A 13,396-nucleotide genomic window follows, 5' to 3' on the forward strand; every position below is an offset into this window, starting at 1 on the left:
TACCAATTTTGAGAAAGTATTTGACTATGCTATACTAATTCAATGGCCATGAAATTTTGAACGTCCTTTATGCATGGTATGAGGAAGATTTGATTAAAATTTGGTGATTTTTGAATGAGTAGATCATGATATATGAAGTTTTCTTCCCATGGTGTTCTTGGAAATCAGCATTGGGGTTTTGGAGAGAGAGAGAGAATTGCCTTGCTTGCTTCTTGGAAATGTGGTGGAAATAGACTTCTTGTGAATATATAAAGTGTGTAGGACAAGATGCATCCTATTTTCAAAGGCTAGGCTTAACTAGGTGTCTCATTTGTCAAAGCTTGCATGATAAGCTCCTTGGATTTTATGTTTATTGAAATTTATTATTTATCTATTTTATAACTAGATTCCTAATTTATTACTTGTTGGATAAATTTATAAATAATTAATTTTATTAGGTTATCACTTGATCCCTTGTCATCATACATTATCTCTCATTCGTTCACGTACGTTTAAATTAATTCCCGTAAATGCTACGTCGAATAATTCTGCTTATCGTAAATTATTACCATTTCCAGTGCTCGTACTTGGTTATGAGTTATGAAATTATAATTCTCAAGATTTTCTTGGTCGTAATATAATTCTCTTATTCCTCGATGGCTCGTAAAATTTGAGCTATTGGTTTTCTTCGAAAACTCACGACTTTTGCATACACTCATTTAGTACATATAACACAATATGAGCTCGGAAACTTAAATTAAAAACTTGTATATGGTGTGGTCACAAAAGTTTTTATTAAATCGCAAGATTAATATTCATAAAGATCTTTTACCGATGTCAAAAATTTGGGTTTTTACAGTCTTCCCCCTTAAAAGAATTCTGTCCCGGAATCAGTTTAGAAATAGGTGGGGATACGCTTCTTACATGACCACCTCGAGTTCTCACGTTGACTTCGCAGTATTGGATCTCTTCATAAAATTTTCACTTATCCATCCAATATATTTCTGGATACTCGTCCTTGTAGACCTATGATCTCTACACGTTACTCCACAAACGCTAAGTCTGGCTGCAAGTTTATTAGCTCATTTTCAACCATATGTTTCGCATTGATGGTTAAATTTCCTAACCTCGATTCGTGATACTCGTTATAAAATTGGTGACCATTCGACGATGGTGCTAATTTATAAGCAAACTTTCTTAGTCCTTTAATTCTTCAACCAGTCCAATAAATCTTGGGTTCAACATTTCTTTCCCTTCAGAATCTCATCACTCCCTCCCCGGGAGGTACTTTCAATAATACTTGATCTGTTACTTCATACTTTCTGTCTTTATAGTTATGGTCCGCATATCTCTATTGTTTATCATGGGCTGTCACTAGCCGGTTCTGATAAGTTCTAGGAATTTCTTTGGTCTGTTGACTCAACTATGGTCCAGTATCCTCCACTTACCAATTTCTTCTCAACCTAAGGGAGAACGATTCTTTCTTCCGTACAACCCATTGTAGACGTTCCAATGCCCACATGATAACTCGTTATTGTCGGTAATTCAATTAACATCAATTGGTCACTTCATCTTCCTTGGAAATATATAATATGGACTATTAGCGCATCTTCTAGTGTTTGGAATGCTCCTTCAACTTATTCATTTTCCCCTCCATCACTCTTACTAATGCTAGAGTTTCGTTCCTTAACGTTTTCTCATTTCGGCGCATCATCTATGTCGATTATTTTATGTAAGAAGTTCTCATTGCATTTCTACACGCTCATCTCCTATTAGCGTTATCAATTGAAATTCGGTAATATTCATATACCAAAATCATTAATATATCATATGATATTATATATCACAATTCGTAAAATATCATAATACAACATCATGTATATAACATTTATTTGAAAACAAACACAACACAACAGTTTTAATAGGTAGGGTTTGAAAACTTGCCTGGAGTCCAAGATACGTTTTCCGACTTCCTCTCGTTCCGGGTTTTCTAATCAACAAATATCATAATGTTAATCAGAATTCCTAATCTAATCACCAACTTATATTTCTAATAAGTTCAATACTTCATAATTTTCAATATTCGACTGACTCGGAATAATTATCAATCCTTGGTCGAAACGGACGGTCAAAGTGGTCTTCTAGAGTTGACTTTACCGAATGTTACTATTACGCGACTCGCACTCTAACATTTTTAATAAATCGTAAAATTAATATTTATATACGAAACCACTTCTAGGAGCTTCTTGAGTGCCTTTACTATTTATCATAAAAGTTCGTTTTGATAAAATGAATTTAATTAGGTGAAAAGTATTTAAAAAGTTCGGTCAACGACGGAGTTTTACTATTTAAACCACTTTCACTAAAACGGTTATATCTCTCAAACCGTTAACTCTATTGATACACCGTTTTTGTGTGCGCGACCTAGAAAAATTTTAGAACACTTTGAAAATGGTTTTCTGGTAACAGGGGTGAAAATCCAGAAGTGGCAGTTTCCTAACTGGGAGTTGTTTTTGACGTTCGTAATCCGTGAGACCTCGGCTCCGATATTTTTAAAAAATTTAAAAATCAACATTTTTACTTGAAATTTTTATGGCAGCTAGGAAACTATATTTCTTAATCTCTGTAAAAATTTCATGATTTTTAAATTTTTTTAAGTCGATCATTTATATTTACAAATTTCGTAATTTGTAGCAGTTTTGTCGCGTAGATCCCTTTTACTAAAACAGTCATAACTTTTGATCCATAAATCGGAATCAAGCAAGCGCCTAAACGATCCTTATCACATTTTCTATCATAATAAAATGTTACTTTTTAAGAAACTACAACTTATACATTCGGGAACTTCTACAGAAACATAAGTTGAGTTTTGTTCGTTTTAACGAGGTTACGATTATGATTCGAGTTCCGTTTACATCTTAAATCATTATACCACCATCAAAAATCATCAAGTAATCATCTTAACACTAAATCCTCTCAATAACATCATGTTCTTGAGGTAACAATCATCAACCTTAAAACTAATTAACTAAACATCAAGATAATATCAAATCAATCACCAAAACCACACTTATATCCAAGATCCTTACTTTTCTTGAAATTTAAAACTTAAACAAAGTTTGGATGAATGTTTATAACTTCCTTGAATCTTTTTAATACTCAATTTCTACCCGAATTTTACTCTTCCGTATCCCAAATTTCCCTCTCCAAATCAAACCCATTATTCCCACTATTCCCATAATCAATTCCCACTTCTATTCCATATCTAATTCTCTTCCAACCTCCTATATATACACATACTTATACATAAACTTCTCCATCACTTCTCAAATACTCAAACACAATTCTCTCTCAAACTCTTATCTCTTATTCAATCCCAATGGCACCCAAGAGACAAAGAACTCAAGTAAGCAGCAATACCACTGATTCTTGGAGTGCAGGTGGTGTGAGGTCAAGGTTTTCAACTCCCGAGGTTGAAGCGGAGTATACGAGGCTTCTCTCGAAGCCAATAGCCAAGGAACGTGGTTTTCTGCCATCAGGGAAAGATGGTAAGTTGTTGGACATGATCTTGGAGATGGGCTGGGTTGCTTTTTGCGAGGCACCTGTTGTTGTGCCCATGAGTGTTGTTCATGAGTTTTATGCTAATGTAAAGGCGGAGAATAACAGTTTCACTGTGGTTAGGGGGATGACGGTGGAGTACAGTGCTGAGGTGATAAGAAGGGTGATCAGCCCGCGAGGAGGCCCGGTCAGGACACCTGGAATGATAAGACTCCGGACGACTTTGATTTGGATTTAATTGTTTCCACTCTATGTGTACCTGATACTCATTGGAAGTTCAAGAGGGGCACGACTGATTATTCCACGTTCCCTGCTTCGAGCATGAACAGGTTTGCTCGTGCATGGAATACGTTTATTTATACTAACATCATGCCATCTTCTCATGTGCATGATGTAACTGTGGAGCGTGCACGACTGTTGTAGGGAATTCTTCAGGGTGATTATGCGGACCTTGGTATGGTTATTTACCAAGATATTCTGAGATTTTTATGAGGGAGTACTACAGGTTCTATACCCTATGCGTCCGTTGTGACGAAGCTGTGTCTGGCAGTTGGTGTTTATTGGCCAGCACACGAGCAACTCCAGATTCTGAGTGCTCCGATTGACAGCACCACTTTGTCGATGATGTAAGAGTGAGATGAAGGAAAGCCTGATTTGAGAGGGCTTGGATACTCTTTTGACCATCTGCCTGGTGGGAGGCCAGCTATTGGGGCTACTCAGACGAGCAGAGCCACTTGGAGGTCTCAGTTGGGTGAGGAGGCTAGTCCATCACAGCAGGAGCAGGAGGAAGTTGGAGCAGATGTTGGAGTTAGTATGAGCATGACACAGTATAGGCGTCTAGTGAGGAGGATGGATGCGATGCATGACATCCATAGTTGGTTTGCACGTGATCTCACCCAGGCATTAGGGACTGCTTTCAAAGCCACATGTATTGACATCTAGTGGCCAGTATTTGGTGAGGATTCCATGTATTTACCTCCAGAAATGCCTGACACTCCACCCCTTGAGGGTGATGATCCTGATTCCAAGTAGGTATGCCTAATACCTTACTATTACCTTCACTGAGGACATCAAAAATTTTAAGTTTGGGGGTAGTAGTTGAAGAAATATGTTTTTTGTGAGTCACATATAGTTTGCATATTCATGATAGTTTAGTGCATATAGTTTCATATTTTTCCATGTAGTAGTTTTTTTTATTTTTGTAGTTTTTTATGATAGTTTGTTCATATAGTTTCATGCATTTACATAATAACATGATCTCTTAGATGATTTTTCTGATTGATTTGTGATATTGATGCTAATGTAGTGATGTCGTGTTTATTGATGTTAAATTGTATTGAATTGATTTGCATGCTAGAGACACTTGTATTTTATTAAGTCTTATAGGTTGCTTGAGTGTCAGATCATGATCATGGTTTATGTGTTTGTCGAGGTTTAATCGCTTGTTTATATTTAGAATTTAGGATATTCTCTTAATAATAAATTAACATGGTTATTTAGAAATTGGAGAAAACTGGATTTTATTGCTAGTTGTTGTGGCTAGGTTTCAAATGGCTAGTAGCCAGCTCATTTTATATGAGTAGTCTAGGGTTGAGCGAGATGGAGCGAAACACACTCGTTCAGAAATTTGTGAAAAAAAGAAAAAAAATAAGTGTTTTATGTATAATTGAACATGAGTGAGCTCTTTAGTACTCGAGTTATTAAGTCCTTAGGGGACTTTGTGCTCAATGACCTAAGGCTTTTATAGTATGGGATTCGCTAACCTAACGCTCGCTAAATGGGTATTATTGTATAAGTCTTTTATGGACCTCACTCATTGCACGGTCAAATAAGCATACTTGTGTTATTCTGTTGTGAATAAAAGCATGAATCCATAAAAAACTCCAATATTAAAAATGAAGTGTTATAAGTTATTTTGAGTCTAGCTTGTATTTTATTTATAACCTTGCGATTCCTTTGATGAGTAGTGAGTCATGATTATTGATCTAGTTACAATAGTATATCTGTAAGCATTTGCACACATGCACGTCTCTGGTTTGTAAGTTAATTTGTAAGGTTTGATTAATCTGTACGCGAATAACTGCATTTGTTGAGATGTTGCTCGTTGATTGTTTTAGTTATTCTAATGGGATCGTTGCATTCATTTAGTTGCATTCATGTATTTTTATTTCTTGTTCTTTGAGTCTTTTTATGCTTGAGGAAAAGGATCGATTCAAGTTTGGGGGTATGTTGAGTGGCATTTATGACACTTTATAAAGCTCCATTAAGCTTTGAATTGGTGTTATTGTACTCAAGCGATCAAGCGCACGGCCGTGTCGGGTCAGGATTTCTGAATCCTAATTCTTTTGGGCTTTTGATTGGAGGACTTCTACTACGCATGGGTTGCTATATATACCTAAATAAAGGTCATTTTTCATAAGGAGACATACCAGAGTACAAGGAGAAGGCGTAAGAAGACCGTTGTAGCACAATTCAAAGAAGGCGAAGAAGATCTAGTGTAAACATGTGATTCTTTATTCTAAGTTGTAACTTTGGATGCTAGTTTTCTTATTCGTGAACCTATACCCTTGTTTCGTACTTGGTTTATTATTTATTTAGTATAAAGACTACATTTATTATACCATGCTATTATCGGAACCCACGTTGATGATGAGTCCGATTATGGGCTAATCGTTATCGTGGGGTTCTAGCGGATTTATTTTATGGATTTCTTTAGTTAATTTGTTTCGATGCCTTAGTGTGTGGTGATTGTATGATAACCTAGTTTTGGTTGTGCTTATTCGTCTTATAAGCATCGTGAACTTATAAGATAGCGTGTTAATCTTTAATGAAGCGAAAGTGAATTTAAGGGTTTAGAACTTGCCATGCTAGCATAGGTTCATGTGTTATTGATATGCATGATTCGTAGGTAATTTTAACCCTTACTTCCCCTATGTAATCACGATAGATAACTTGTGCATTAAGCCATTACGTTGTCAAAATCTATAGACATATAGGGTCTCAATATAATTGGTGTCTGTTTAGCTTCTATCTCTTTTGTTGATGTCTGGCAGTATGTTATTCATGCAACGAAAGTTGGCATTTAGCAGTTTCGTGTTCTCTGATTAGTGTCATCACCATTACATGCTAAGGTTAAGAATAACAAGGCTATTGAATGAAGTATTTAATGAAGTTAGAATCCCATGTTTGTGTCATATATTATTCAACTCTCTTTAATCTCTTAGATGAAGTTCTCTAGTATAATTATCAATAGTTAATTGTAGTATAAGCAAAATACAAATTGTTATTCGTCATAGCATTGAATAATAACCATATCATTGTTGCATAAGTGCATAAATCACAAAGTTAATCTAACCAGTCTCTGTGGGAACGAACTTGAGATAATTATATATTACTTGCGATCGCATATACTTGCGTGAATTTTAGCGCGTGTTTAGCGACTAACAGCCGCGCGCTACCTCAGCCCAGCCGCACCGTGCTTCTTCCAATCCAGCGCGGGCGCACGCAGTTTCTGTCAAATTAGCGCGTCCGCCCCGCTTCACAGCGCGGGGGTATCGTGCTGCTGTAGTTGGCACTGAATTTTTCTATTTTTCTGATTGTTTTGTGTTTTTCTTTTTTTTTCCTTCTTCGTCTATCTATTAATGTACAACAAACTTGGGTTTCCTCCCAAGAAGTGCTTGGTTTACATCGTTAGCTTGACATAGAATCTCGAGATCATGTAGACAATAAAACAACACTAACCACCTCACCATTTGCCGTATCCCCATAGTAGTGCTTCAATCTCTGTCCATTCACCTTTAATGCTTGGCCTGGATCATTCTCAAAAATCTCCACAGCTCCATGCGGTAACACAGTTTTGATTATGAAAGGCCCGGACTGTTATTCCCAAACAATTCAACAAGAATTACGGAAGGGGGGTTGAATGTAATTCTGGTTTCTTTTTCTGATTTTAAAACTGTTCTTACTTAATAATATACCTGTGCAGATTTTTTTATGGTGCGGAATGATAAAGATATGAAAATCAAACACAAAGAAATAAAACACAAGGCTTTAAAACTTTCTGGTGGATTTGAACTTATCCACCAGATATATATATTAAGATGAGAACTCTGTGATGCTTGAATATCACACAACTGCTTACAAGTGAACTTGCAAAACTACAAAGAGATGCTTAACATATACAACCTTTTCTGTCTCTCTGAAAATAATGCATGCTTCCTTAGTTGTTTGTTCTACTCGCTACACTTGGTTTATATACTACCAAGTTACATGATAAAAAGACAAACAAGTAAAACAAAAATTGTTTCTTGTCTAATTTCATGCTTCTTCATTACACTATCCAGCATCTTTGAATATCTTCATAATTGCATGGAAATAATAATACTTATTTGTTCTCTAAATTATACAATTAGGCTGCCACATTTCATTTGAAAACACCTGACCCATGTGACTGTGTTGTCACTGTCAACTGCTCTTTTGAATATGATCATCTGTCGGGACTATGTTGGTCATTCATCGGATTCCTTGTTGATTATCTGTCGGGAGCCTTTGTAGGTCATCCGTTGGGAGCCTTTCTGCCACTTGACTCTATTTCACTTATACAGAATTACAAGACATCTTATATTTATAATTAGCCACCCTATTCTGCATATCAATCTAGTAGTTAACATGACTTAAAGAATCCTACAACTTCTACTCAACTAAATACATTATTGTTTGCAGACATGTGCTACAAGACTTATCATTACATAAGCTAAACTCTCGATGGATGTTCAGTGGTCATCCGTCGGGACTATAAAGTTCATCCGTCGGGACTATTATAGAACATCCGTCGAGAGCTACAAAAACACTGAGTTAAAACTACTAAGGTGTTTTATTCAACTTATCATCAAGTTCACAACATATTCCTAACAATCTCCCCCAATTTATGTCTACTGGAATTGTAGCCATAAATTAAGAGAAACTTGATGATAACAAAACACCCTAAATATACAGATTGAATTATGGTAAATAAAACTAGTAAGTGTTACAGTTTATTTGAAAATTGGACAAAGTAAAGTGTACAAAGAGTTCTCACAATCATTTTCAAGGTGTTCCTCTAGTCTGAGCAGATATGATCTATCTCCTTAGTTGTCTTGATTTCTTCCCAAGCTTCCTGTTGTTTTCTTCTATTTGATTTTGGAGTTATCTGTGAAATTCAAATTCTTCAGCATTTGAGAGATCCATCTTTTCTTGCATTTCTAATAGAGTCTCATTGGTTGAGATGCTCAATTGGTCATCCAGTCTGAAGAATCTCCTAACACCTTTTTCATCCATGAATTCCATGAGCCAGTAAGGCCTCAAGTGCACTGTATTTTCTGTGAAGGAAATTGATAGAGTCCTTGGGAGTGCATCTGAGGCTTTTCTTCTCCTTAGTTCTTCTATCTTCTTTAGAAGATCCCAAGCCTGTGAAGGGGCCATATGATGTCATTCCCACCCTTGTATTTGAACACCAGTCTTTCAGGGAGATTTTTGTGAGCATCAATTGCTCTTACTTCTTCTAGCTCATCCATATAGAGATTTATATCTGAAAATTCCTTGATATCACTAATATATAGAAGATCTCCCTTGTTGACAGTTGGTTGAGTTTTGGTCAAGGTTTTGTTTTGAGTCTCACATGATTGACCTTCTTGATTGCTCTTGTTTTTTTCTTCTTTAACTTATTGAAGATTGGTAAATTGAGTTCAGGAAGAGGCAAGCTATCTCAGTCTACTGGCTCATCTTTGGGAACTATTGGCTCACCATGAAAATTCCTTATAGGATCCACCTTAAATTCCTCCTGCACCACTAAGGGCTTGGATGTTCGAGTTGTAGATGTAGACTGGCTGGGAATGTAATCTTCCATCATATCATCATTGAAGTCCAATCTTCTTTTGGCCTTGACTTTGGATCTAGGCTTCATTGTCTATTGAGGTTCCTTGTGCATTTTATGATCCTGACCTTCAGCTATCACCGGTTGCTTCTCAGAAATCTCAGTTACAGTTTTCACAGCTTGGAGCTTGGCTACTATAGCAGCTTGCTTTTTCTTTTGTTTAAGCTTCTTAGAATCTAAAGCATCTTGCTTTTTTTCTTGTTTAATTCTCTTCTTTTCTTCCTTCTTAGCTTCTGCATACTGAGGGTGTCCAGCCACCACGCAGATTTTTTTCCCATTCCTGTAGATCTTAGCAATTCTTCTCTTTAGTACATAGTAAGTTGGATCCTTGAAGAATGCAATGGACCTTGCCAACAGCTTCTTTTCATCTGGCCTTGGTGTCTCAAACATAAGATCCAAGGGGTTCTTGTCAGATGACTTTGGATAATTTCTTTTGGGCTTCAAAACCAAGTTGGCTTTGGGAGATTTTATACATGAAGGTTGGCCCTTTTCCATATTACCCAGACTCATTTCATTCACTGAGATTTGCTTGACTTGATAGATGTGATGAAATATCTTGTCTGGTTTCTCTATTTGACCAAATTTCTGCTCAATCTTTTTGTCAAATTTCTCCCACTCTTCATTCAGTTCAACTTCCTTGAGATTGATCAAATCTATACTGTCCATCACTGGTGGCTTAGTGAAGGTGATTTCTGGAATAATTACCTTGCTGACATTTATCTTTAGCACTGCCTCCCCTTCACTTGTAGCACCTTGACTAACTGAGGTAATTGAGCCTTTCTCCCTCTTTTTGTTAGCATCAAGTTGAGAAGTTTTAGGTTTGGTATGTGCAACCACCAGTTGTTGAAGAAGCATAGTTTTATGAGCTTGATTGGGTCTGATTTTAGTGAGCTCACTCTCTAGGTTAATCACCCTTCTGTTAATAGCCTTAATTTTGAGTTTGTTTCAGACTCCTTCCTGATTCTTTGATGTAGATCTCTCATTGTAGCTTCAGGAAGCTTAGATTCCAGTCTGTCAGATACATCCCTCTTGATATCAGCTATGGAGGCTTTGATTGCATCTACTTCTTGAGTCTGTTTGAGATTTGATATTTGATGTAATTGAAGGGAGTTGAGATGAGCTTGTAGCAGACTTTTGGTGTTGGCATCTGTGGAGGCTTGAAAAGCTGTATTGGTCTGTTTGATGAGAGAGATCAGGGTTGACTTGAAATGATGCTCACTGCATTCTTTGCTAAACATCCATGATGGAGTGTTTGTATTCCTGCTTGAAACAGCTTCTCCCCCTAAATCTATGGGCTCCTCCTCTTCATCATCTCCACCACTGTCTCCAAATTCACCACAGAGAGAATCAGAATCTACACTAGTTGTAGTAGGCAAGGCATTGACTACATCATTGGCCCTTTGCATAGAAGTATTTGTGTGCACCATATTCAAAGTTCTCTCAACTACCTCATTGCCCTGTTCAGCTAGAATTTGATAAGCTGGAATAGGATGAGTAAATGCCTCAGCATCAAAAGAAACAGAATCTAAGACAGCTTGATAATCTTGCTGAAATAGCTGTTTCTTGTCAGCTTTATTGACATCTATTAACTTACTAACAATAGGCTCTTCCCAAACTTCAGTACCTGCATTTCTCTCATGTTCTCTATATTCTTGCATCAAGGGCGCCCCTTGGCTCACCACCCTCACACCCTCACCTTCACCTACTAAGGTGGAACTCTTCTCACTCACTTTTTCCAGGCTGGAAGAAATAGCCTGCATAATTTCTCTCTTTTCCTCTCCTTTTGCCTGAGAGAATCTCTCACTCTGTTCACTCCCTTCCCTCAATCCTAGGAGTGATTGTACAACTACTAGCTCATCTACACTTGTAACAATTGTTGAAAATTCAGAAGTACCAACGGATGAGGAACATCTATCGGGGTAGTAGTTAGGATAGCCTACGGATGACTGCTATTAGGCACATCCGTCGGGATACAATCACTAGCCGATGGATGAACAATATCTAGTGGAATAGAGGAAATGATAGAGTTTGTAGTAGAAACTATTATGGACTTTATGCAGATTGATGATGATTTAGGCACAGAAGTCTCAATAGTTCCTGAAAGAATTGTCAAGTGAGCCAACAGATCATCTAGAAGCTGATGCTCCCTTGCACTGAATTTTGGCTTCTCCAACAGAGTCAAAGAAGGATAATCAGAAATTGATGTGTGAATCATATCCACATCCAGAGAATTGGTGGGAGAGTTTTGTGTATCTAGTGTGTGTGAGATGTTTATAGTTAGAGATTTTGGCTGTGACTCCACATTTATAGGAGCCACATCAAGAGAAGGTGTAGTGACTGAGTGTTTAGCTGCAGTTTGCACTGTGTGTGATCCCTGTGCATCCCCAAGTTTTCTAGACTTCTTCTTTCTTTTATAAGTATGGGGTGAGTCTGTGTCCCTAACCCTTTTGGCCTGTGCTCCTGGTTGGGATCTTGTTTCAATAGTAGCATCCTTTTGAGAGGATAAAACTAGAGATGTGCTAATTTCCTTATTAAGCACCACAGTTTATTGGAAAACTATGGTATGGCTAGGTTTGGGTATACTCACCTTACCATCCTTATTCTTAGGGTTTCTTTGATGTTCACCCTGTCCATCACCAATCTCACCCACCTTCACACTCCCCTCTTTGTTTTTGGTAGATTTTGAAACTGACATCTTTTGAGAGACACCAGAGTGTTGTTTCTTAGATTTGGATTTTGAAGTTTTGGATTTTCTGGCTTGGGTAGGTATCTGTTGGGTCATTGACACAGATGCCATAGCCACAATCAATGGAAAAGAAACTTGAGAGGTAGAAGGAGTAGGGATAGAAGTATTTACCTCACTTACCTGAGGGCCCTCCATGATAGGCAAATAAACAAGGGGCACCTCTTTGTGGTGATCAGCTCTGTTTAAATCTGCAATTATTCTTGTTTCTTGAACCCAACAATCTAATTTGTTGGTTGGGTTCTCAATCACAAGATCCTCACAAATATGGTTAGCAATAATCATAAAGAATCTAGCATAATAAACATGCCTAGATCTCTTTTTAATCTCCCCTAACTTGTAGCCTAACTCAAAGATGATAACATCACTAAAAGTATAGTAATTATCAGTAAGTAGCATGTAGAGCATGTTAAGCATAGCAGTATTGATAGAATCAAAGTTACTTATTTTACCAGAAAACACCTTGTTAACTACATCACACAGAAAGATCCACTCTTTCCTAAGACCTAGCCTCGTAATTTCACTTAATTTAGTGGTAGGAAGTGCATAGCCAATAGAATTAAGCAAGTTAACTAAATCAGCATCTGTACATGGTTTAGTAGTAGTGTTTTCAGGAATTTTAAAGCATGCTTGGATAATATCACTGTTAATATAAAATTCCTTACCTTTAATGGAGAGAGTTATAGTTTTTCAGTTGCTTGATACACAGCAGTGGTCCACATCTCCTTCACAATTTCACAGTTGATTGTGGGTGATTCCAGCATGGCATAGTTGAGCTTACATCCCTTCACAAAATCCATCATTTTGTGATAATCTTCAGAAGCTGGAATCTCTTTGTTCACCAGACCCACGAAGTTGTTGTTCTCATAAATGAATCCTGACTGAAACATGATTTTGACTACTGGTGCCATTATTAAATAAGGAAAGTTGCAGAAAGAAAGAGGGTTTTTCTTTGAGGAAGAAGAGAGCAGTTAATTGCAATAGAGAAAGATAAAAGCTAAAATAAACTTGAAGGTAGACTTTTATAAATTCTCAGATAAAGTGGGATAAAAATTAAAGACCCAATGAATATTTCCCAAAATAGCCGTTTAAAAGTAAAATAAATTGTCAAAATTCTGTTAATTATCCGTCGTGATATACTTATAGACTATAAGTAAATCCGATGGATAATGTTCAGAATTTTAACGGCTAAGATGTAGACAATT

The sequence above is a fragment of the Apium graveolens genome, chromosome 1 (genome assembly GCF_009905375.1).
Source record: "Apium graveolens cultivar Ventura chromosome 1, ASM990537v1, whole genome shotgun sequence".
NCBI lineage: Eukaryota > Viridiplantae > Streptophyta > Magnoliopsida > Apiales > Apiaceae > Apium > Apium graveolens.